This window comes from Miscanthus floridulus, chromosome 12, assembly GCF_019320115.1.
Source record: "Miscanthus floridulus cultivar M001 chromosome 12, ASM1932011v1, whole genome shotgun sequence".
Classification (NCBI taxonomy): domain Eukaryota; kingdom Viridiplantae; phylum Streptophyta; class Magnoliopsida; order Poales; family Poaceae; genus Miscanthus; species Miscanthus floridulus.
The window spans coordinates 12,187,314-12,214,050 of NC_089591.1; the positions used below are offsets into that span (position 1 = coordinate 12,187,314).

The following is a 26,737-nucleotide window of genomic DNA, read 5'->3' on the forward strand; positions in this document are numbered from 1 at the left end:
TTACATCAGATAATTCTCAAAGTAGTAGTTCAAACGAAAGTGGGCGCTTCAACCACACCAACATAAAGATACAGATGGATCCAAGGATCCACACAAACCAACACACTAATATCTGGCGAACCCATGCTACAGGCTAAGCTGGGTGCAGACATGACCTTACTCGAATGTAGCTTCTGGGTCTTCCTCTGTACAACAAAGCAAGGGTGAGTACAAAGTACTCAGCAAATCCAACCTTACCCTACGGAAGGAGATAACAGTACATGCATATGATTAAATCAAGGATAAGGCTTGGTTTTATTTGCATAAAGCTATCTTTTGACACATGCATGGTTTCATTTTATAAATACTTTTTTACAAAATACAACTATTTTCCATATATAAGAGTATTTCTGAAAAGAGGGTTTACCACAATTTTAAGTGCTGCTAAATGCTCTATTCCCACAGCACATGGCTATCAACTATTCATTTCCAAAATCACACTCAAACATGTTTCCACTCATCCCAACCCATCTAGTTGTTGAAACCAAACCGTAACCCATCCGACACCGTGGACACGGCTATCTAGATAGATTTTACATTCTGCATAGATTGCACACATTCACCACAAGTAGGATGCCATAACTTAACACCATAGTGCAAGCACAGATCCATCAAAACCATTACCCTCCATAGCTAAGTACTAGTGCTCACCACGGGAACACTAAGGCCTCATTAACATAATACAATAATTTACAGAGCTCATTACATTTCTTACAATTTCTCAATTTCTACATACATCTCTTAGTGTCCCATTAGACACCTACCTCCAAGTGATTGCCATACCAACTACGGGGATTTAGAATACTTCATACAAGGTCGAGTGGTTGTGTAGCACCCGGTTTTAAGAACGAAACCAGATAAACACCATATTTGAGCCTAGGAAGTCAAATCTCACACATAGCTACAAATAAGGGTAATATCATAAGACAATGCTTATTACATAGCGTATTAGTATAAAAAATACAACCTCAGAGTATAGATAGCGGAAAGATAACTCTGATCTTCAGGTGAAGACTCCACCTCCACAAGGACAACTGATTGGTTGATCACAAGCCTAATTCCTCCAAACTCTAGCAATATGGTACCGATCCGGGATTTTTCCAAATTATTGAAAAATAAAGCAAACGTAAGTACATGTCATAGTCCACAAATATAACATGGGGTTCATGAGGCTCAAATGGCTGACACTGGTTTAACTGTGATTAACTTTTAATGAGTCATCTTTTAGCAATTGGGTAGCAACAAGTTTATTCATAAGCCCATAAACACATGATCAGGTAAACATGAATAATGAATAGCATAAACAATTAACCATTAGTGAGCATCTTTATCATCCATATCATTAGTGTTCATCATCTATTCTGTAAGGGTTCCAAGGCCACTCGTGACCGTGCGCACGACTGATATACCAGTTTTACAGTCTGCAGAGGTTGTACACTTTCACTGTGAGTCGTGATTTACCCTTTTGCCCGAGGGGATCAGCCGCTTGACCCACTATCAAGGAAGGTCGGCAAGGTTCACTATGAAGCCTTTCAAAGGTTCGTCTAACAAGTTAGGGCCATTAGATTCTCCGGTCAAACAAATATAGGAACCCCCTATCGAATGGCACAATTCCATCACGGCTATACACATAAGAGTAGAGGTTGTCCTATACCGATTCGGCAAGCCATTCTTACGCCAATAAAGGTAACTGTTGATGCAAAAGTGGATCTGCAAACATAAAGGGCTAATACCCAAATCAATATCCAAAGCGTGCCAGTCGATTTGACCTGTTAATCGACAAGGATGAAGATACGAGCACTTTGGTCCTGACAACAGCGATACGCCTGGAAGTCACGGCCAAGAGGTACTCACGTGGAACTCGAGAATCGCCGAAGGTCGCACTGAAGCGATGCAACTCGCCGAATCAATGAGAACTCGTAAAAAGGAAAAATATGCAAATTGACGAAGTCGCCGAAAAGTAAGTAGATGCAAATAGGAGTAAAAATTGGTTTTGATATTGATTGATATATATTACATTGCCCCTCAATCTATATTTATACCCTGATCTAAAGAGACATAACCAAATACGACTAGGACACCAAGTCCATATCTAAGGAAACACGTGACTCTTACATGAATCATACTCTAACAAATATAGAAAAGGAAATCAACTCCTATCTATTTCCCTGTCCGCCTCAATTACGATGGAATTCTCACCGACCTCCTTTCCATCGGCATACTTCCTGTTTCATCGGCAGAAGTTTTCAAGCCTTCCTTCATCGGCATCGACAATAACATCTCCAACCTCATCGGCAACGCCCGAGTCTAAATCAACCTTTCCATCGATCACCACCATTCATCGGCAACCATCTTTACAAGCTGATTTTCATCGACTGTCAGCGTATACAGTAACTTTCCTCCTACCGATTAGCCCACTCTGATCATTTTGACACTGCAAAAAAATGGTGTCAACACATGCCCCCCAATTTCGGAGTATAAAACCATTAATGCTCCGAAATTTACTCCAGATAACGTTTGCCTTCGCCCAATTACCGTAACTCATCCTCCAAGCCAAAACTTGATCTGTTATCAAATCTAATCAAATCTAGTCCTGATTCACGCACCTCAGTAAATATCGCACAATTTCCAACCACTCTTGCCCTGATTATGGTTAAGATACCGAAACAATAATCCATCAGCAAGATCCTAACATAATAATGCCGCCATTTTCAGAATTAAAATATCCTGTACCGAGATCTCTTCCAAGTCATGATTACTTGCCATCAAATCATCTGTACAATCCCTTGATTATCATGCAAATAGTTACTATATCCATCTGAACCACCTCAACCCACATGCGCGCGGCATAGAGATAAGTCCAAAATACCCCTACTCCAAGTGGCTTATAAATAGATTTCTCCGGAACGCTCGTCTTCTACCCTCAGACTCCAACCTTTGGCATTCTCTCTTCCCGGTGGCGACTCCGACGAACAACTACGTGACCTCAACCAACAAGAACTTTCCTCCAGCGTCAACCTCGAGTCTCCAGCTCGTGCCTCCATCTACCTCAAGATAATGGCAATCAACTTCGACGTCCCTGCGGTTCGTTCCACTTCTGTTACTTTTTACCTCGATTCCTCTGGTCTTTGCGAGTTCATACAGTTGGTAATTTTTTCTCTTTTTCTTTGTTCTTCGGATCCTCTAAACTTAGGAACTTCGCAACAAATTAGTTATTCCAACCGATCAGCCGCATTTCCAATGCCTAGGACCAATGGGCAACCCAGATCCAACTGATCTGATTAATGCAGAGGTTAACAGAATCCCTTTTAGAGCCCAAAATTTCTTTCTGAATTTATGGAAAGATACATTCTGATCTTGGCCCAAAACCACCAAAGGGTGGAAAGATTGGTACTTGAGGGTCAACAGGTCGATGCAAGTACACTGGGCAGAACAGAAGCTAGACCAATGCATTAGGCTATCCATTGCCAATATGCAAAAGAACGAGTCAATGATGATTGCAGCTGCTTACTTCTGGTTAGACACAACAAACACTTTTATGTTTGGACATGGCCCAGCTACTCCCACACTTGCCGATGTCTACATGCTCACTGGCTTGGACATTTCAACTACCGATGAAGGCTCCATCTATGGCAGAAAATCTGAATATAGGGTGAATACCCGCAACATCGGCGGTTGGACGGGATATATTCAAGAATGCCAGAGGACCGGGACAGTTAACTAGACGGAACATGCCACATTCTTGAATATGTGGTTAGAAAAATTTATCTTCTGTGGTCGATCAGTAGGACCAACCAACGCCTTCCTCCCCGCGGCTGAACTCTTGGCCAATGGTGTAAGGTTCCCTCTTGGCCGATACCTTCTGAGCTCCACTTATCATCTTCTTCATCAAGTGTCTCAGAAACTTTTGCTTGGCGAACCCATCGGCAACTTAGGAGGCCCGTGGTGGTTTATCAACATGTGGCTGAATGCCCATATGCACAAACGTTTGCAATGGGACTTCTTTGCCAACAATTCCCACGAGAAATTGCTGAAGACCACGTGCTGGGGGATGAGGAATCGGCAACACGCTCACCCCTCAATTTTGGTGAAGCCATAATTGTCCTCCCTGGAATAGAGGCCAATGAAGATCAGATCGGCAGATTCTTCCAAAGCTTCTACAATGGTCTTTCTCATGATCATAGGGCCTAGGTACCTTATATTGACGAAGAAAACAGATTCCCCCTTCTTTTCAACTTTGCCGATGACACTCTGAATCAGGATAATGAACTCATGATGGCCATCATTACTCCCAGGGCAATCCCAGTAAACACATTCGATAGCGGGAAAAACACCAATATCACGTATGAATTTTACAATCCATCGGCAGTATCCCGTCAATTGGCTTTTGGGCACCTGCCAATCAAACTTTGTTTTGCCAATGTGATCAAACCCAGAGAAACAATCACCTGCGGAACAGATTGGAGCAGGGTAGTGCGATTCTCCCCCGATGCCGATACTACATATGTCGATCTATCCATCTGGACGCCAGCATCTTTTATCACCGAATCATATAAGCAATGGTGGTGAGAGTGGAGGGAACAACTTTTTGCAACATCTGCTCACACATATCGGCACATGATCGACCCTGAATACGCCATTCCCGATGACACAGTAAGTTTCTTTTAACTCCCTTCTGCTTTTTCCTTTCATATATCGGTAACTAACTTTCTCGTGACAGGTTAACAACCCAGCACCATCTATGAGCAAAAGTGGGAAACCCTTCGATCTTCAGCCTGTTTCCCCGATATCACCGATCGGCTACAACGCCCCCACCTTAGCTGCTTTGACTCACCAGAAGACCCGTGCCAAGACCATTACCTCCAAGTCCAAATTGGCTATAGCTAGGGCCACTCCATTGGCTGCTGCTACAACCCTGATTAAGGCATTCAAGGTAACAACCCTGTTTATTTCTACTCATGCCGATCACAAACTGTATTAACATTAATCATCAGGGTGTAAGAGCCGCTGCTGGATCATCATCGGCAATTCCTCCGACATCAAGCACCACTACCTCTGACAAACCTTCAGAGGTATTCCTTTGATTTTACATTTTATCTGTTAAATATCATACCTTACACTTGTTTTGCAGCAACAAATGGGTACATCGGCAAGCGTACCAGATGTTCAAGCTCCACAACCAACAAGTGCCGATGCTCCCCAGCCAACCGTTGCTGAGGCCCAAGCAAAGCGCAAAGCCTTACCAGATGCTGAGGCACAGCCAAAACGACAGAAGTCCATGCCGATCCCCACATCTGCCCCAACGTCTGCAAGCCGGCAAGAATCAGTCGATGCAACTGAGCAAGCAGTTAATCCTTCTATACAGGACATACCATCGGTCATCATACCCCAAGGGCCAACCACCGATGAGGCCACAGAGGATATCCCATTGGCAAGCTCAGCCGATCCTCCACACGGCATACTCCAGGCTGCTTCCTCCAGCCAAGTATAGGAAATTGCCTTGAAACAGGTAAGCCGATTGACCTAGTCGATTTATAATATTCATACTTATCCTTAACTGACCTCTTTTTCTTTTTCTCAGGAACAAGACTCCCCAAACAGCCTATTTTCCTTTGCCATTGACGTTTCTGATGATGATGGAGAGGAAGCAAGTTCTTCCCTTGCACTAGGAACAATATCGACAGAAATTAAGTCCAAGTTGGAAGCTCTCCTGGACTTGTTACAGCAGGATACCGCCCAACAGGTAGATGACTCGGACCCTGCAAAGGCAATTTTCAAAACAATCCGTGGCCAGGTCCCTGCCGATGTTGAAGAAGCACTCTTCCCAGTAGCCCATTTAGAAAGCCGCCAACTGCAATATCAACGGGCTGCTCAACGCATTGCCGATAGAGCAGCTCAGGCTCAACTCAAAGAAGAGATGCTACAACTGAAACAGATTGCCGATGAGAAGCACAAGGGCATCGGCAACTTGCAGACTTCGGGCGCTGAACTTAAGCAGAAAATCTTAGATTTATCGGCAAAGAGGATCACTATATTGGCTGAATTGAAAGAAGTCGAGGCAGCCTTAACTCATGCCCAACAAGAAGAAAGCCAGCTACCCGATGCCATCAAGGCCCTTCAGCAAGAAAGAGACATCCAGGCTCGCAAAGCCTTGGCCATGAAGAAAAAACTCAAGCCTGTGGAGGGTGCTGCCGATGAAGACATCAAAGAAATGAAGGAAGCCGACCAGATTCGCCTGCGTGCGATATTGGCTATCCAGTCCTTGTTAAACTTGTAAATCTTGTCTATTGCATCGGCACATTATGAGACATTAACATCCTTGTATAATTCTAGCCGATAGGACTGTTATCGGCACTTATACTTTTACGCATCCATCCAGATACTAGGGTAATATTTCTTTAAATATTTTCCATTTAATGCTCTGGGAAACACAACCCCTTCGAGGGTTTCTAGAATATATGCGTTACCAGGAACAGACTGATTTATCCGATATGGACCTTTCCAATTAGGAGACCACTTTCCAAACTTTGAACTTTTAGTCCCAATCGGTAAAATCAATTTCTAGACCAGATCTCCATCGGCAAACTCCTTTACCTTCACCTTCTTGTCATACCATCTGGCTACTCTTTTCTTATTTTCTTCGATGCTAACTAAAGCCCTTAACCGATGACCCGCCACATCTTCCAACTCATCCTTCATAAGAGTATCATAATCATCGGTTGTTAGCTGATTTTGAGAACGTATTCGCCTAGAGCCAGTTTTAATTTCCCAAGGCAATACTGCATCGTGTCCATATACTAACTGATAAGGCGTTACTTTGGTTGCACCATGACATGACATCCAATATGACCACAAGGCTTCATTTAATACTGTATGCCACCTCTTAGAATTTCTTTAATTTTGCGCTTAATGAGTTTGATGATCCCTTTGTTAGAAGCCTCAGCCTGACCATTAGCTTGAGCATAATATGGAGAAGAATTTAAAACTTTAATTCCCATACCTACAACAAACTCATCAAATTCTCCCGATGTAAACATAGTACCCTGATCGGTAGTGATAGTTTGAGGAATACCAAATCGGTAAACAATATGCTCTTTCACAAAATCGATCATGTTAGCCGATGTCACCTTTTTTAAAGGAATTGCCTCAACCCATTTTGTGAAATAATCGGTAGCAACCAGAATAAATTTATGTCCTTTGCTCGATGGCGGATAAATCTGACCGATGAGATCGATAGCCCATCCCCAGAACGGCCAAGGTTTAATTATAGGGTTCATAGCTGATGCAGGCGCTCTTTGAATATTACCAAACTTTTGACACCCCTGACATCCTTTAGAATATTTAAAACAATCTTCAAGAATAGTCGGCCAATAGTATCCATTCCTTCTGATCATCCACTTCATCTTGAAAGCCGATTGATGCGCTCCACACACTCCTTCATGAATTTCACCCATCAAGCTTTTCGATTCATCACTGCTAACACATCTGAGTAAAACTCCATCTATAGTTCGATAATATAATTCATCATCGAGGAGCACATACTTGGTAGCTTGGAACCTTATACATCTTTCAACCTTTTTATATGGATCCTTTAAATAATCAACAATCTCCTTTCTCCAATCATCGGTATCGACTGCCGATGTTAGCACTTCCTGAATAGGCTGATACCCGATCAAAGATTGCAATTCAGTTTTATTGGCAGGAGCAACCACCTTGTTAATTGCATCAATAGACTTCCCACTGATTTCGATGCCCCGCTGATGCACCATGAAACCTAAGAATTGACCTGCCGATACACCAAATGCACATTTATTATGATTCATCTTCAATCCATGCTTCCTTGTGCACTCCAGTATCTTTCATAGATCGGCTAGATGTTTTGTGATATCTCCAGACTTAATCACTACATCATCAATGTAGATCTCCACTAATGTGCCGATGTATTCATGAAAAATAAAGTTCATAGCTCTTTGATAAGTAGCGCCGGCATTTTTCAAACCAAACGTCATGACTATCCACTCAAACAACCCTACATGACCTGGACATCTAAAAGCAGTCTTGTGAATATCTTCTTCAGCCATGAATATTTGATTGTAACCTGCATTACCATCCATGAAGCTGATAATTTGATGTCCGGCTACAGCATCAATCAACAAATCAGCAATCGGCATTGGATAGCCATCCATCGGTGTGGCTTTGTTGAGATTCCTAAAATCAATACAAACATGAAGTTTTCCATTTTTCTTATAAACAGGAACCACATTAGAGATCCACTCTGCATATCGACACTGCCGAATAAACTTTGCCTCAATTAATTTGGTTATTTCGGCCTTAATGTCAGGAAGTATATTAGGGTTGCATCGACGCACTGGCTGCTGATGTGGTCGAAATCCAGATTTGATAGGTAACCGATGTTCAACTATCGATCAGTCTAATCCAGGCATCTTAGTATAATCCCAAGCAAAACAATCTTTATATTCTTTTAACAAATCAGTTATTTGCTGCTTACACTTGGAATCTAACTTAGCACTAATAAAAGTAGGTCTTGGCCTATCGCCATCACCAATATCTACTTCTACTAAATCATCTGCCGATGTGAACCCTTGACCTAATTTTCCATCATCGGCAAACCTATCCATTAAAACTCTTCTTCAGAACTGACTGCTTGGATCGGTGGAATTTCATAATCAGCAACTCTAAGGAACTCTTTTTCCCAAACTTCTCCTGATATGCATTTAGTTCGCTCATAAGTATCTGATTCTGCCGATGCGATGATATAAGAAGAATCACCAGGGACAAACTCAATCTTATCCCCAATCCACTGTACGAGGCATTGATGCATTGTAGAAGGAACACAACAATTAGCATGAATCCAATCCCTCCCTAGAAGCAGATTATATGCACCCTTGCCATTAATAACAAAGAACGTCGTCGGCAAGGTTTTGCTGCCGATGGTCAATTCAACGCATACTGCCCCTTTAGCCGGTGACACATTGCCTTCAAAATCCTTCAGCATCATATCGGTTTTGGTCAAGTCTTGATCTCCCTTACCAAGTTTCCGATACATCACATAAGGCATAATATTAATCGCAGCCCCTCCGTCGATAAGTATCTTAGATACAGGCTACCCATCAACTCTGCTTTTCACAAACAAAGCCTTAAGATGCTGTCTCTTGTCATCGGTAGGTTTCTCAAAAACAGCCATCATTGGATCTAGTGTCAACTGAGCTACTTGATCAGAGAGAACAACTTCTTCTTATTATCAGATAGTGCCAAAAACTCCATCGGCAACATGAATACCATATTAACATCTACCGATGGACCCTTATTTTTGTGTTTTACCTGCCACTGCTGATGACCGAACCTCTCATTGGAGGAATTTTCCTCTCGGTATAAATCCTCCTAATGCTCACATTGCATCCTCCTTTTCTGTGTCTTTGTCAGACCCTCCGGGCACCATCGAGGAAACTTGGTTTTCTAAACCGGCTGATAATAGGTCCCAGTTGATTCTACACGGCGTATATTAGGGTCCCTGTAGAATATTTCTTCATCGGGAACTCTTGCGTTTGCCATCTCCTCAAGCTCCTCTTGATTCCTTGGAAAATATCCAGCGCGTTTACCAAGCCTTTCATGTACACTAAGTCTGCCCCTGGCCGATCATGCATTGATGCTCTGCCTCTGATCGGCTCATTGATAAATAAACCCTGATTGCCAGGTTGAAACCTCCTTTCTGACCGATTGACCCCATAATAACCATTGCACTTAGGGCAATTTTCAACAGTTGGCAATTTAATACCTTCTTCCCTGCAATGGATGAAAAATGGGCACCTCCAATGATCTTTATGCCGATACCATTCTTCCCAACGTCTCTCTTCTTGCTGTTGTCGATATCGGTCCTTACGCTGACGCCAACCCTCCTGCTGCCTTCGATGGGTAATCACAATGCCAGGTCGAGGAGGGTTTTTGGAACTACTGCTTTCTCCCAGCAAACCCTTACTTTTTGCATCATCGGTAGTTATCTGATGTTGGGGATCCACTGATGCGTTTTTCTCAGCAGCCTTTGACGTTAATACCTTGGTCTTCCCTTTGCCCTCCAAAATATTTGCTGGAAAAGGGTGTTGATCAATTTTCATCGGCTTCTGGGCCTTGGAAGTACCAAACTTAATTCTCCCAGATTCAATAGCCGATTGTAACTGTTGCCTGAACACCTTGCACTCATTTGTACTGTGTGAAGTTGCATTGTGCCATTTGTAGTACAAGATCTTCTTCAACTCTTCTGCTGATGGGATCACATGATTAGGTGACAGCTTAATTTGGCCCTCTTGAAGCAGAAGATCAAATATCTTGTCGGCCTTGGTGATATCAAAGGTAAACTTTTCTGGCTCTTTCTGACCAAAGGGACAAGATATCGACTTTTTATTCTTAACCCACTCAGCTAAGCCGATAACTGGTTCTTCATCAGAATCAGAATCTCCTACTTCTTCAACAAATGATACTTTTTTACTCCAATTCTTTTTAGGTTCAAAAACCCTAGTATCTTGATCAGAGATCCTTTGCACAAGATGACTGAGGCTTTCAAACTCATGAGAAGCATATCTGTCTTTAAGATGTGGCAATAACCCTTGGAAAGCCAGATCGGCAAGCTACCGATCATCCAGCACCAGGCTGTAGCACTTATTTTTTACATCTCGTAGCCTTTGCACAAAGCTTTTTACCGATTCATCATTACGCTGTCTCAATTTTACTAAATCGGTAAGCTTCTTTTCATGGATTCCAGCAAAAAATACTTATGAAATTGTTTTTCTAGATCAACCCAAGTAATAATAGAATTTGGTGGTAATGAAATGAACCATGTAAATGTCGATCCAGACAAAGATGATGAAAATAATCGAACTCTCAATTCATCTCTGCTAGCTGCCTCTCCACATTGAATAATGAAGCGATTGACGTGTTCCATTGTTGATGTATCATCTTGCCCAGAGAATTTAGTGAAATCTGGTACCTTGTACCGATTTGGGAGAGGAATTAAATCATATGCAGGAGGGTATGGAGTCCGATAAGAATAAGTATTGACCTTGGGCTTTATCCCAAACTAATCCTTCATAATTTCTGCTATCTTATCAGCCCAAAAAGCATCAGCCTCCTGCTGATGAACTGGCTGAATTTCTATAGGAGGTGCCTGCTGATATCCCTCCACATATCTTTGTGGCCCACGATCTCCAGCAATCGGCATATTTGCCGTTACTTGTGGTCCATTAACCTGTTGGAAAGGATTCATCGGCTGAGCTGCCGATGCTTGATTCTGGAAACCAGCTTGCATATGACCTTGTTGAATCCCTGCAACCTGTTGATTTTGCTGAACTGTATGTTGAACAGGTAACTGTCCTGACCAACCATTATTAGAACTCATCGGTACAAAACTTACCGATGGCTGGTAATTTGCTGACATTGTTGGATAATTATAACCAGCTTGAGGCATGAACTGAACCCCAGTTTGACTCATAGCAGGGGCTTTCTGCTGCATCGGCAGTAAGCTTGCCGATGGACTTGAATTGGGTGTTTGAACCAAAGGCATCTGGAAACCTCCTGGAGTTGGTTGCACAGTAGTTGCTGTGGCATATTGAGGCACTTGAGCCATTGGCGAAACAGCCGATGGTATAGGAGCTTTTCCTACTGCATCAAACACTTGAGGTAACCCAGGATTGAAAGCAGATGACTCCAGAGGCATACCATATCCCCACCAATTAGCAGGAATCTAGTTATTCTGAGACACAGGGCCTGACATAGCTGATGCCGATAGATCTGTATTAAGCTGAACTCGTCCTCCTGGTAGTACCGGATCTGATCGTATCAGTGTAGATTGAATATTAGGTAAGCCTGCCGATACTGGAGGAGAAGTAACTTCTATACCCACAACGGCCGAGGGAGCCGATGGAGTATTGACAGATGCCGGCTCTGGTTGGTGATAGGCAGGCCCAACGTAATGCGGTGACACTTGTCCTTTGAGAGTTCAAACCACAGCATTATAAATAGTATTGGACAGCACATTGGAATGATTAATCAAAGCATGATTTACTGCAGAATTAACCATCTCTTGAAGTTTACCAGGATTGGAGTCAAAGGTAAGCTGCCGAGGCAACGACAAATCTTGCTTCTGGATGACTTGTCCACTCTTGTTCAGGCTAAACGATTTCAGACAAAGCTGCCTGTATTCTTCTACAGTCTTTTCCATAGCCTGCCTCTGCTCTTCCTTAAGATCTTCTTCTGATACCGCGATAATGTTCCCTGAATCGATCTCGGGATTGAACATATTGATCGGATTGATTTGTCCCACCGGGCGTGCCAAAAGATGTGTTGATGCAAAAGTGGATCTGCAAACACAAAGGGCTAATACCTGAATCGATATCCAAAGCGTGCCAGTCGATTTGACCTATTAATCGACAAGGATAAAGATACGAGCACTTTGGTCCTAACAACAGCGATACGCCCGGAAGTCATGGCCAAGAGGTACTCACGCGGAACTCGAGAATCGCCAAAGGTCGCACTGAAGCAATGCAACTCGCCGAATCAATGTGAACTCGTAAAAAGGAAAAATATGTAAATTAACGAAGTCGCCGAAAAGTAAGTAGATGCAAATAGGAGTAAAAATTGGTTTTGATATTGATTGATATATATTACATTGCCCCTCAATCTATATTTATACCCTGATCTAAAGAGACATAACCAAATACGACTAGGACACCAAGTCCATATCTAAGGAAACACGTGACTCTTACATGTATCATACTCTAACAAATATAGAAAAGGAAATCAACTCCTATATATTTCCCTATCCGCCTCAATTACGATGGAATTCTCACCGACCTCCTTTCCATTGGCATACTTCCTGTTTCATCGGCAGTAGTTTTCAAGCCTTCCTTCATCGGCATCGACAATAACATCTCCAACCTCATCGGCAACGCCCGAGTCTAAATCAACCTTTCCATCGATCACCACCATTCATCGGCAACCATCTTTACAAGCTGATTTTCATCGACTGTCAGCGTATACAGTAACTTTCCTCTTGCCGATTAGCCCACTCTGATCATTTTGACACGTGCAAAAAAATGGTGTCAACAGTAACCTCTAACAAGCTAGAAAAGGTCCTCATACTAAGCTAAAGCTAGAGCCAAGTAGCCCTCACAGTTGTACTGAAAGTCCTGGATGATCACTTACATATAAGTCCTTAGGGAGAGGAATCTAGGGCACCATAAAAATAGCCCAATGCTCTAGCCCCTTGTTCCATGTTGCTAAAAAGCATCTTTGAATGTTTATTGCATATACCATTAGTCAAGTTACAAGATCATGGTTGTAGTTGAGCACTAGCATCATGCTACCCAATGTAATACCCCATAGGTATCAAGGCACAAGGTACAATGTACTAGGACATCCTTAGTGGTAGTCAGGGTAGACACATGCAGTATGAATTAAATGATTAAAGGTGTATAGGACAATAAGGATGACCCCATGCTATACTTGCCTTAAACTTAGATCCTTCTTCAAGTCCAAAACTTCATAGATCTGCTTCTTGATTCACCACGTATAGCTCACTGACTGGACATGATCATAGAGCACCACACAAGCATCCATGCAATCATACATGAAGCAAACAATGGATCTAAATTAGAACAGTACACCAAACATAAAATCAAGATGAAAAGTTTGTAAAACAAATCTACGTCTCGCTACGAACACACAGACGCGAAAAGCACGTGAATCGGAGCTACGGTGAAAAAGATACATCTACCAATAGATTTGCTTTATACGTGGAAAAAAAACTTCAGGCTTTATTTATTTTAACTATATAAATTCATATATATATAATATTTTATAAATAATATAAATTGAATTAAGGCAATTTTAGATTTGAATTATAAAACTAAAGTAAAACAAATCATATTTTATTTATGAAGTCTAGTTGCATAATTATTAATCAAGATATGATTCAAACTCAGAATTTTAGAAATAGTAATATGGTAAACAATGTTACTAATGTGTAGATCTCATCGCTATGAATCTAACGCAACTTGAACAGGTCAAATCAGAGCTAAAATGTAGAAGATATGAATTAAACAAGATTTCCTTTAATAAAATAATAGATTAAATCTAATCTCGAATTTTAAAGTTGAAAACATATCTAACAGTAGGATGAGCATGTAGATTATGAAATTATGAACCTAACGCAAGTTGAATGGATCAAAACGGTGTTAAAAAGGAGATTTTATGGCTAAAACAAGATTAGTGGCAAAACTGTAAATAGATGAAAGCGTATTTTGGATCTAACCGAAGAAACTACGTTTTCAAAAGAAGAAAGCGCATCCTGAAAATACACTTTGGACCGCGGGTTTGAAAATAGAAAACAGGAGCGGCTCTTTCGCAATGTTGACTGGCTGAACCGGTACGGGCAAATCAGAGCCATAGGATCGGGAGTTGACGACTGAGATTAAAAGACGGGGAGGGAGAAGAGATGCCGGCACCGGAACAGCGGCTGGGCGCGGTGGAGGACATGGCCGGCGGCGAGTGACCTCACCGGCACACCTAAAACTAACTCTACAGGCCACAGGAGAGCAAACCACGGGCACATGGGGCAAGCGGGGACCAAGGCGAACTCACCAAGGCCAAGGAGTGCGGCGCGGATGACGACGGTGCTTTGCTCGGCGGGCGATGGTGACTCGGCGGCTAGGGTTCCGCAACAGCGGTGCAGCTTGGGGCGAGGAGACTATGACTCTAGAGCAGGATACGGAGGCGGCGCGCGGTGCAGCTCGGCTTATATGGAGCGGACTGGCGTGGGGAGCACGACAACCGGCGAGGACGGGGCGAGCGCGGACACTCGGCGCGGCGGCGGAGTCCGGAGCGACGACGACACGAGGCAGAGGAAGCGGCTGACAGGCGAGGCCGCTTCATCAGCGACACAGGGCGTGGGGGTCGGTTTGTCAGACAAACAAAGAGGGAGAGGAGACGCGTGCACGGCAGCTTCGGGGCTGGGCCGGCCCACGAGCGGAGAGGGAGCGGGTGACACTGGGCCACCACGGGCCCAAGCCACCGCGGGAGAAAGGAAACAGGCAACTCGAGGAAGAGAAAGATCTGGGCCGAACACAGGAGAGGAGGAGCTGGGTTGACCGGGCCAGAATAGAATTTTCCATTTGTATTTTAAATCCTTTTCTATTTCCAATTTCAAAACCAATTTCAAATATGAACCAAATCAAATTTGAACACGGTTTAAAATACATTTTTCAATTCAAATAAAAATGAACAATTTTGGGTAAGTTCCCAAAAATAAATTTTACAACTTTAAAAATACTTTTATTTTCAAATTCTCTTTTTCTTTCTTTTCTTTTACTTCAAAGCCATTTTTTTAATTTCATTTTTAAAAGCATTTTGAATTCATTTTGAATTTTGGATTCAACCACTCATTGCAATAAATCAAATGCACCGGCATGTATGCACAAACATGTTGCTACCTTATGATGAATTTTAATTTAATAAAAATTTATTATTTCCCTATGTTTTCATGGTGTTACAGGTTGTACGATAAAATGAGTTAGGCAACATGAATCATCAACTCCGTCCTTAATCGAGACAAGGCGGATATCTTCATTCTTAACCACCAAAGGTACAAGCCACAACATCACGACATGCCACAAAAGGAACACCGATCCGCCCCATCTCTAGGGTAATCACCATCTATAATTTGTTCATTAACCATGATACTTAACCAACATCACTTAACCTCACAACTTGCACCATTTTATTTGAAATCATTGTATTTGAGAAATTATAGTGATGAGTATCCATGATGGGTAACAAATTCCTAAGCATACTAAATAGTGATATTTCATCACGTCTTAATATTTATTCCTAAGTTTGAGCAAGACATTACCGGGTTATATCAATCCAAGGATGGCTAATCAAATAGGTTTTAGCTAAGCAGCGAAAATATTTCGTATGTATAATCGTACATGCAATATTTAAAATAACTTTTACGGGTTGTGTTTAAAAATAGGATCAACATGCATCAAAGAGGATAAGATTGGACTTGGCTCCATTGGCGTCCTTGGCAAATTCCTGCTCGTAGTCAAGGACTAGAGTGTGCTTTGAGCTGAACGTGCTTGGGGGTGGGGTGCTGGTTCATTTATGCGGATCAAGGAATTAATGGAGGAGACCGCAGGTCAAGGAGACAATAGAGAATGAGGGAAATTTTGTAAGCTAGCTACCTCAGCCGATTGTAGGTCGGGGAGGGAGATCGACATAGCATAGCTTTCCCAGGCTAGAACAGAGGAACCCGATTTGAGAGTAAGATGGTGAGCGGCGGAGCGGGACAGCTCGGCGGGCTCGATGTGATAGGAGAGCTGCCCGGTATGTCCTTTTATACGCAGGAGACGCGGGGCTGGAGGTGGAGCACGGTTGGGGCTTCAGCTGGGCGTCCAGCGCCTTAGCATGGCATAACTCTGGGGAGGACGCCCGGCATGCGTGACACACTATGGCAGAGGCAGCATGATGTGCGCTGATAATTTTGCAGAGCGGATGGGACGAGGCTAGCGGGCAAAGTAAAGGCTTGAGCGATTGCTTGCGCTTCTTCAATTAATGCGTATGCTGTGCGCAATGGCTAATGGGCTTGGTTAATGGTAATAAGGTGCTGCTGTTGTGCATGAACGTGCTGTGTGGGTAGCGAGCGTGCTCAGCGGGCTGAGCCTATGGAGGAGACTTTGCGCGGAGGAGAGCATCGTGGTCAGCTAGCACAGGTGAGAAGCCTGCAGCCCTACATCTTGCCATTAATGGATGGCACACGAATTTCTATGTGCTGCTGCAGTCGGTCATCTTCGTTTGCTACAGAGCGCGTGCAACATGCTAGAGGCTGCTGCCTAACTCGCCGTTCAAGACACGGCGAAGTAATGACACTGCAGCGAAGCTTGCCAGCAAGGGGTACTGCAAGCGTGCCATGCGGGCTTGCTCTGCGAGTGCTGTGTGCGTGGTCCGGGGATTATGAAGAGGACGAATAGTGAGAGATAAGTTGGAGAATATTTAGACAACGGATAAATTAGAGCTCAATTGAGAATTAGTTTTTGAAATGGTTTTGAAAATAGTTTTAAATTCGCATGATTTATTTATTTGAATTTTTAGGATGTTACAAACCTACCCCACTTAGAATGAATCTCGTCCTTGAGATTCGGCTAGTTCCGAAACAGGTAGGGAAACTCTTTCCTCAAGGCATCTTCTCTTTCCCAGGTAGAAAGAAAGAAAACCATGGAAATGACGACTTGGGATTGTCAGGCAACCTAATCGACACAAGAAGTGGCACAATACAACATAGAAACATGAGGATAGCGGCCGCCGGTGCCGCCCCTAGTACGGAGTGTGTCCCACACACATCACACATTTTTTTATTTTTACTCAGCAAACGAGCGCCACCTCTGAGCATGTCCGCATTAGCAAAGTTAATTCAATCAGTCTGATTGCCTTCTCAATTAACGATTTGTCACTGCATGTCCTCCTGTGTGATTGTAGCACCTTGCGCCTATGCCTTGCCCTCATTGGATCGTCGCACCTGTCCTCGCTTCCCTGGCCTTTTCTGTCTGATTGGACCTCCAGCTTGCAGCCTCCCTCCCTCCGCTCGCTTTCCACATTTGCGCACAATGAAGTGAAGACACGAGGCCCATGGATGGAAAAGGGAAATCAAATCCGAAAGGGAAAAAAGAGGAAGAGAATCACAATGTACCACGCCCGAGGAAGGGGAGGACCACGTGACCCGCGGTGGCATCAACAATGGAGACGGCGGAGATGAAGGAGTGCACGAGCAGGACACAAAAGGGAAAGTGGAGTGGGGGAAGGGGAGGCTGCAAGCTGGCAGTCCAATCGGATAGAAAAGGCTAGGGAAGCGAGGATGGACGTGGTGGTCCAATGAGGGCAAGGCACGGGCGCACGTTGCTACAATCACGCGGGAGGACATGCGGTAAGAAATCATTATCCGGGAAGGCAATCGGACGGGCAGAACAAATTCTGCTAACGTAGACATGCCTAACAAAATCCTCTTTGGTCTCGGCATCGGAGGGATTGAGTGAACCTGCAGCCAGCCTGCCCATCTGCTGCTGTTGCGAGCAGCATGCGTGCGGGACGCACTGGCGCTCAACCATCGAATTCGATCCCGATTCCCATCGCAGCTGTTGCTGGCACGCATAGACTGGCTTATCATGTCCAATGTCCGATCCCATGTCCCATCATTCGTCAGCCACTCGGTTTGCATTGGCATCGCTCGTCGGACGTGGCCACGATGAATGAACAAACGAACTCAGCATGGTATGCACATAGGAAGAAGAAGCGGACATGGAAAAGAGGACCAGAAGATAAAACCGTAGCATGAAGAAGCGAACACACGAGGCCCATGGATGAAAAAGGGAAATCACATCTGAAAGCGAAAGAAAGGGGAAGAGAAGCATAACATACCATGTGCGAAGAAGTGTAGGACCATGGGTCCCGCGGTGGCATCAACAATGGCGTGCCGGAGATGACAGGGCGCATGAGCAGGACGCAAATGCAGAAAGCGGAGCGGAGGGAGGGAAGGCTGCAAGCTGGTGGTCCAATCAGGTAGAAAAGGCTAGGGAAGCGAGTACGGGCACAGTGGTCCAATGAGGGCATGGCACGGGGGCATGGTATTGCAATCACACGGGAGGACACGTGGTAAGAAATCATTAATTGAGAAAGCAATCAGATGGGCTGAATTAATTTTGCTAACGTGGAGGTGAATTGCATGTGGTTGAAATAAATGGGCCAAGTTAGATGACCAAATCTTCTAGAAGTCAAAATTACTCTCATCTCCTCCGATCCCTTCTTGAGGAGGAAGGAGAAGGAACAAGCACTAAAGCAAAAAAGACAGGAAGAAAGAAAACCCGGAAATGACAACTCGGGATTGTCAGGCATCCTAATTGACACGAGAAGAATGTGTTACAATACAACATAAAAACATGAGGACAGCGGCCGCCGGCACCGCCCTTGTACAGAGTGTGTCCCACACACATCACACATTTTTTTTATTTTTACTCAGCAAACGAGCGTCGCCTTTGAGCATGTCCATGTTAGCACAGTTAATTCAGCCCGTCCGATTGCCTTCTCAATTAATGATTTCTTACCGCGTGTCCTCCTGCGTGATTCTAGCACCGTGTGCCCGTGCCTTGCCCTCATTGGACTGCTGCGCTCATCCTCACTTCCTTGGCATTTTCTATCCGATTGGACCGCCAGCTTGCAGCCACCCCTCCCTCCGCTCGCTTTCCACATTTGCGCACGAAGAAGCAAAGACATAAGGCCCATGGATGGAAATCAAATCCGAAAGCGAAAGAAAGAGGAAGAGATTCAGAATGTACCATGCCCGAGAAAGGGGAGGACCATGGGACCCATGGCGGTGTCAACGATGGAGACGGTGGAGATGACAAAGTCCACGAGCAGCACACAAAGGGGAAAGTGGAGCGGAGGAAGGGGAGGCTGCAAGCTGGCGGTCCTGTCGGATAGAGAAGGCCAGGGAAGCAAGGATGGGCACGGTTCTCAAATGAGGGCAAGGCACGGGTGCACGGCACTACAATCACACGAGAGGACAAGCGATAAGAAAATCATTAATCGAGAAGGCAATTGGACGGGCTTAATTAATTCTACTAACACCGACATGCCTAACAAAATCCTCATTAATCTCGGCATCGGAGGGATTGAGTGAACCTGCAGCTAGCCTGCCCATCCACTGCTGTTGTGAGTTGCGTGCGTGTGGGACGCGCTGGCGCTCAACCATCAAATCTGATCCTGATTCCTATCCAAGCTTTTGTTGGCAAGCATGGACTAGCTTATTATATCCGATGTCTGATCCCATGTCGCATCATTCACCGGCTGCCCGGTTTGCGTTGGCCTCGCCCGTCAGACGTAGCCACGACAAATGAACGAACAAACTCGACTTGGTATGCACATAGGAAGAAGAAGCAGACATGGAAAATTGGACTAGCATAAAAATTCGTAGCACGAGGAAGCAAAGACATGAGACCCATGGATGGAAAAGGAAAATCACATCTGAAAGCAAAAGAAAGGGGAAGAGAAGTAGAACATACCATGCGCAACAAATTGTAGGACCACTGGTCCTGTGGTGGCGTCAACAATGGCGATGGCGGAGATGACAGAGCGCACAAGTAGAAAACAAATGCGGAAAGCAGAGCGGAGGGAGCGAAGGCTGGAAGCTGGTGGCCCAATCGGATAGAAAAGGCCAGGGAAGTGAGGATGTGCGCAGCAGTCCAGCGAGGGCAAGGCACGGGGCATGGTGCTACAATCACAGAGGAGGACACATTGTAAGAAATCGTTAATCGAGAAAGCAATCGGACGGGCTGAATTAATTCTACAAACGTGGAGGTGAATTGCATGTGGTTGAAATAAATGGGCCAAGTGTTGACGGTAGTTACCATCCACAATAAACCGTCAATAAAACATGTATAAGGGCATAAATAGGATTACCAACAAAGGTCTTGGGGTTTAAACTGACAATTTCCACGAGTTTTGGTGAATCTCTGTTTTTTGCAGGGTTTATTTAGAAAACCATCAAGGGGATTAAAACGTCAACTAAAATTACGCTTATCCGCAGCGAAAACTACTCTAGAAGTTTCCAGAGGAGACCAGAAGCCACGCCACCGAAGTAGACCTACAGAGGGTGATAGATGGGGCCGGCCGGCCCCCTGGTCCCACCTATTAGCCCCCGTTGTTATGTCGGTTCTCCACCGCCTTAAGGATTGCATCTACGCAGTTTATTCAAGTCGGTTTGATCCAAGAGCTCAGGATTGACGCTCTGGCCTATATAACCAGCCCCTGCCCCCCTCCAGAGGACGCTGCCATAAGTCAAGATCAGACCAGAAATTAGGGTTTCTAGAGAGAAGAGAATAGAGCTCTAATTCTTCAAGTTTCTAGTATAGGCAAGCTAGCAAGGTTCAAGTAGGGTGTGGGTTATTGCTTAGGATTCCGGATCTGCCGTCTAGAGACTGGTATAGCCATTATATCTCTTTATTTATGACTTTGTGCTACTTCAATATTATGTTGCTATTTATTATGTTCCAAGTTTGCTCTAATTATATACTTGATATAGTTGTGTTTGATAATGAGTTTATGCATATGTTCGCAAAGTGCCTAGCCCAAGACACGCGTGGGTTAAGTGGTCGACATTATGTAAGCATGGTGCTTGGATATTGTTTACCTGTGGATGGATTCTACACTCTAGGTCATGTGGTAGGTAGCGGATGTGATACTCCGATTGAGTCCTTTATAGTCCACTCCCCGTTTGTAGAGCAAGTAGAACACAGTTGCGAAGGGAGACAAGATCTATTCTTGATCTTCCTTAGTAATGTTCCTTATGCATAGATCCAAACTTAATTATGCTATAGATGAAAGTGTATATACTTGGGTGTATAAAAGAATGTAAATAAGGAATGACTTAGGAATCTTTTGCTCTTACCAAATCTCCTATGTAGCCATACTACATTTTATGAGTCTCTATTTCTATCTCTAGAATTATTATCAATGCTTCATACTTATCATTTATTTATCATTTGACTTACCCCTGCCATAGCATGAGAGTGGTTTTATCATAAGTATATATATTTGCCAATATCTCTTTGCCAACAATCCCATAGGTCCTCCCTGTGGATAAAATATAAATAATGATACTTGGTATACTCCAGGGTGAAATGCTAAAATGATATATTATCTGTGCGCTTGCGGATACTTTACTTTAACAAATATAATTTTCTCTAACTTTACAAGTGTCATTAATAATTACCAACCTCGCATTTCTGGCATCATGCTAGGGAAGACAACTTAGTGAAGAGTGATGCTAAGAAATGTCAACAAGCATTTCTGGCGCTGTTGCCAGAGAGGGGCACATGGCTATAGAGAATTGATCAAATAAATACTTATTGATAAAACCATAACAACTCTGCTTTAGCAGGCTTACCCTTGTTTGTCGCTGTTCCTATTCTATATAGGGCATTGCAGAATTGGTTGTGATTCACCTACAACTTCCAGTCGGAATCAACCTAATCAAGAGGAAGCTCAACACCAATTTCTGAGCTATGGCTAACAAAACTCTGCGTGAGTTCTCTGCTTCGAGCACCGAGAACATTTGCACTAGACCAACACTCAAAACCAACAACCTTGAGTTCGAGCGCAAGCCAGGCCTCATCAATATGGTGCAAGCTACCCCATTCAGTGGAAAGGCACATGAAGATGCCAGTGCTCATCTTCAAAATTTTCTGGAAATTAGTAGCACAGTCGTCATCAAGGACGTTGCTCAAGACATCATACTACTTCGCTTGTTCCCATTCTCACTATTAGGAAGAGTGAAGCAACGGTTCTAGACCAACAAAGATAACATCAATACGTGAGCAAAGTGTTCAAAGGCCTTCCTAGAAAAGTTCTTTCCAGTGGGCAGGACCAATGCCTTAAGAGAAAAGATTTCCAACTTTCAACAACATAAGGGAGAGACCATTCCAGAAGCATGGGAACATTTCCAAGAATATATTTTAGATTGTCCTCAATATGGAATGGAAGATTGGTTGCTCATACAAAGTTTCTACCATGGATTAACTCAGAAAGCTCATGAACAACTCGATGCCACTACTGGAGGATCATTTATGTCACTCACCCTTGGAAACGCTAAAACTCTTTTGGAGAAGATAGCCTCTAATCAAGGCTGGTCATCATACAACATCCAATCATGCAATAAGAGTGAAGAAGTACCAGAAGAGGTGTGTGCATTGTCAACAAAAATGGACATACTATTGAATTGGCTCGAACAACGAGCCAATTACAAGAGAGATCATCAGGCCATTCAAGATCCTTTCAATGCTCAAAACACATGTGGAGAATATTTGGGGGATGAATTCTATTACTATCAAGAGGATGTAAACATCATTGGCAACAATTCAGGTTCACAACAACAGAGACAAGGATGGAATCAACAACAACGGTCAACTTACCAAGGTAAGTATCTAGGTAACAATTATAATTCTTTTAATTCCAAGCAACCATCCTTAAGAGATTTAATCTTAGAACAAGCTAGGATTAATGAGAATATTTCTAAAAAGCTTGCTTTTAATGATAAGGTCCTAGAAAACATAAATACTAAAATGGATAGTTTTTCTTCTGCCATAAAAGACCAACTTAGCTATAATAAAAAGATAGAATCTCAATTAGCCCAGTTGATTGTTACTCTGCATTCTGCTACTAATCTTGAAAAGGTCAACGCTATAACCACAAGAGGTGGCAAGTCTACTCATGATCTGCCGTATCCGACAAGGACAGGTTAGACACAATTGGTAATGCAGGAAGGGGAGATGAGAAACAATGAAGTTGAAGAAGTTGTACCTCAAGAGAGAGAATTACAACAAGATTTTTATGACACTACGTTCCTACCATTTCCACGTAGAAATCGAAAAGCCAAAATGGATGAGCAGTTTGGTAAGTTTGTAGAGGTAATTCAAAAATTATATATCAATATTCCTCTACTAGATGCCATACAAGTTCCCACCTATGTGAAGTACCTCAGAGACATCCTCAACAACAAAAGACCACTGCCCACCACTGAAGTAATCAAGTTGATGGAGTGTAGTGTGGCCATCCTAAATACATCACCTGTCAAGAAGAATGATCCAGGGTGTCCCGCTATCGATTGTTCGATCGGAAGCTAGAACTTTGAGAATGCGTTATGCGATCTTGGAGCAAGCATTAGTGTCATGCCCAAGAAGATCTTCGATAAGCTCAACTACTCAACACTTACACCAACATCGATATGTTTACAACTAGCCGACCAATCGGTACGCTACCCTGCAGGAATCACCCGAAAATATCCCGGTAAAAATAAGAAACTTCTTTGTTCCTGTGATTTTGTAATACTTGATATGCAGGAGGACATAAAGACACCTCTCATACTTGGGAGACCCTTCGCAAGTACTACAAATGCACACATTGATGTCGGAGCCGGAGAAATCGAATTCTATATCAATGGTAAGGAAGAGCGATTCGCCTTCAAGCCAAGACCAGAATAATGCTCCAATTTGGAATGGTGGGAGATGCAAGTATCGGGGTCTCCATCTCCAGGACCTACTGACGCACCTAAAGAATAAACCCGAACGGAGATGTCCGGTTCGGTGGACTTAAAATACCAAACCCTTGCCGGAAGGTAACTCGGTAGTTATCTATAATCATGTTTTGCATTATATTTTTCTTTGGCATATTTACTTTTTAACACCTGCATTAGAAAAAAATAAAAATACTCATCATGGCACTATAAAAATTTAGGCCCCATGTGAATAATTTGTACAGAGCATAAAAAACCTGTGAGAAATATTTACCATGGAGGCATAAAAATTTAAAAATACCATCATTCATCTTCTTATATTTCATAGTTTCATAAATTATTTCTTATTACATTTATATACATGTGTATATGGTAGAAATTCGGGAGACACATGGGACCCACTTAACCACTACCCATCACCTCCATCTCCACTCAACCTCAATTATCACCTCCATATCTCCACCATTTTCACTCTCCTTCACCTTGCACTATCCAGGATCCACTTCCACCAAAAGGAGCACTAAACTTGCTCAACCACGAAGCAAAGAAATATCAGGAGGAGGATGAGGCCATTCGGCCACCATGGGGGGCCGGCCGTCCTGCTGCTCTCCTGGCTATAAATAGCCACCCTTCTGGCTGCTTCACTCATCAATCTCCACTGCAAAACTAGCCCCCCAAGTTTGAAATTCCAGTTCTCAATTTCATAGTTGAAAATTCTCTTGGTAGAAGTAGATTTGGACTAAGAGAAAAGGGTGAGAAAGTGGAGAGAGTGTTGCAAAAAATTTGAGTAAGAGAGAGAGGGGTGCTACTAAAATTTGATTAAGAAAGAGAGGGTTTAAGAGTGGTAGTCCTATCCAAATTAAGAGAGAAAATTTTAAAAGAATTAGGGTGGAATTCATGCCAAAATATTGATTAGAAAATTCTATAGGCAATCTCAGACGACTAACCCTCTGGACGACTGACTTTTGGACGGCTAACCACTATCATTTTTATTCTCCTAATCCTGTTCCACAAGTTGTGTTGCCTTTTGTCTATTTTGTAGGAAAATGAGCAAGATCATCGAAAAGCTCAAGCATGCGGTGTCGTTTCACTTACCAAGAAGTCCATCGTACTGGGCAAGCACCGACATGGAGGTCGATCCTCCATCTCCCGCTACCGAAGCGTCGTCCCGTTCAGCCCCCGCGGAGAGAAATGTTTTCTTGCAAGAGTAGCAAGTCAAGCTCCGGTATGGTACAGAAAAGGACATCTACAAGAAGCTGAAGACCAAGAGGTTTGTCCTCATCCCTGCCTATGATCTAGCCCTACTGCAAGCCACAGGTATGAACACTGAATTTGAACTCATTTTTAAGGCTGTAGGGTGGGAGGATGTTTGAGAAATTAATGAGCTAGGGTCTAAGTTTTTTACTACTGAATTTTTATGCACCTTGAAACCCACTAATTTAGAAGTATCATTTAGACTTTTTGGAAAAAGATTTCTATATCCCATGGAAACAGTTTAGTGAACTTCTTGGATTTCATGCACAATGTGTGATTGATGTGGACACTGCTATACAAGACTTTGATAGAATAAAATTTTGGAGGGAAATATCTATAGAACTTACTTGCTACCATCCCCGTACCAATGAAATTCATCACCCTACTTCGCAATTCATGCATAAATGGCTAGGTTTTTCTCTTTTCCCTAGGAATGACTTTTGCATTGTTAGGAATGATGAACTTAAACTGCTCTATGCTATGGTCAAAAGAAGAAAGGTTTCACCAGTCCTGTTTATGATGAAACAATGGAAAGAAATTCCTGATCTTAAGGGTGATGTTGGGTGTACTTCTTTGTCACGCACATAACTAAAAATTTGGGTCTTTTGGAAAATGCTTTTGTTGCTTACATCAATGGCATTCCCCGTTGCCTTATTGATTATGAATATCTAAACCAAGCACACATGTTAAAAAAGGGTAAAAATGGGAAACTTGTCATGATGTATATGGACTATACAAACGAAATCCTGATACCAGACCAAACTCTTGGTCTGTATGCGGTGTAGTCTTTTGTCTTTGATTTGTAGAAAAAGGAAGCAGCGCCTTGCTGGAGTGCCTCTACGGGACCCATGCGCAACCTGCTGCATTGGTACCATGGTAATGATTCCATTCCTGAAGGACTTGCCTTCACCAGCTATGCAGACTGGAATCAGCTAGGATCTTCCTGCATGTACCAGCCTGAGCATGCTGGGTGGAAATCTTCCCACATTCACCAGCCCGAGCATGCTAGTTGGGAGTAGGCCACTCCTTAGCATGTTGAGAGCTCCTGGCATTAGGGCTCAAGTGTGAATGGATGGATGGCAACTTTGACTACTACCAGCAGCAGCCATATAAGGAGGTCTCGAGTGACCATCAGGAAAGACGTATGTCCTTCTCTGCCTACAACTACCATGACTAGCCCATGGGCTATCATGAGCAACAGATGGAGCACCCCCGCCTCAACAATAGGCTCACCGCCATTGAAGAGAACTAGCATGACATCTAGTACCAACTTCACCAACACACTCAGTGGCAAGTGGAGGCAGGAGAATGCCTCAC

General features: G+C 43.4%; 1 non-coding gene across 1 annotated transcript; it reads right to left on the minus strand.

Annotated features, from left to right (window-relative positions):
* Positions 1-22,525: 22,525 nt before the first annotated feature.
* On the minus strand, positions 22,526-22,632 carry LOC136498798 (small nucleolar RNA R71). Its single transcript, XR_010769796.1, has one exon. It is a non-coding gene; the product is annotated as a small nucleolar RNA R71 (small nucleolar RNA).
* Between the last annotated feature and the right edge of the window lie 4,105 nt (positions 22,633-26,737).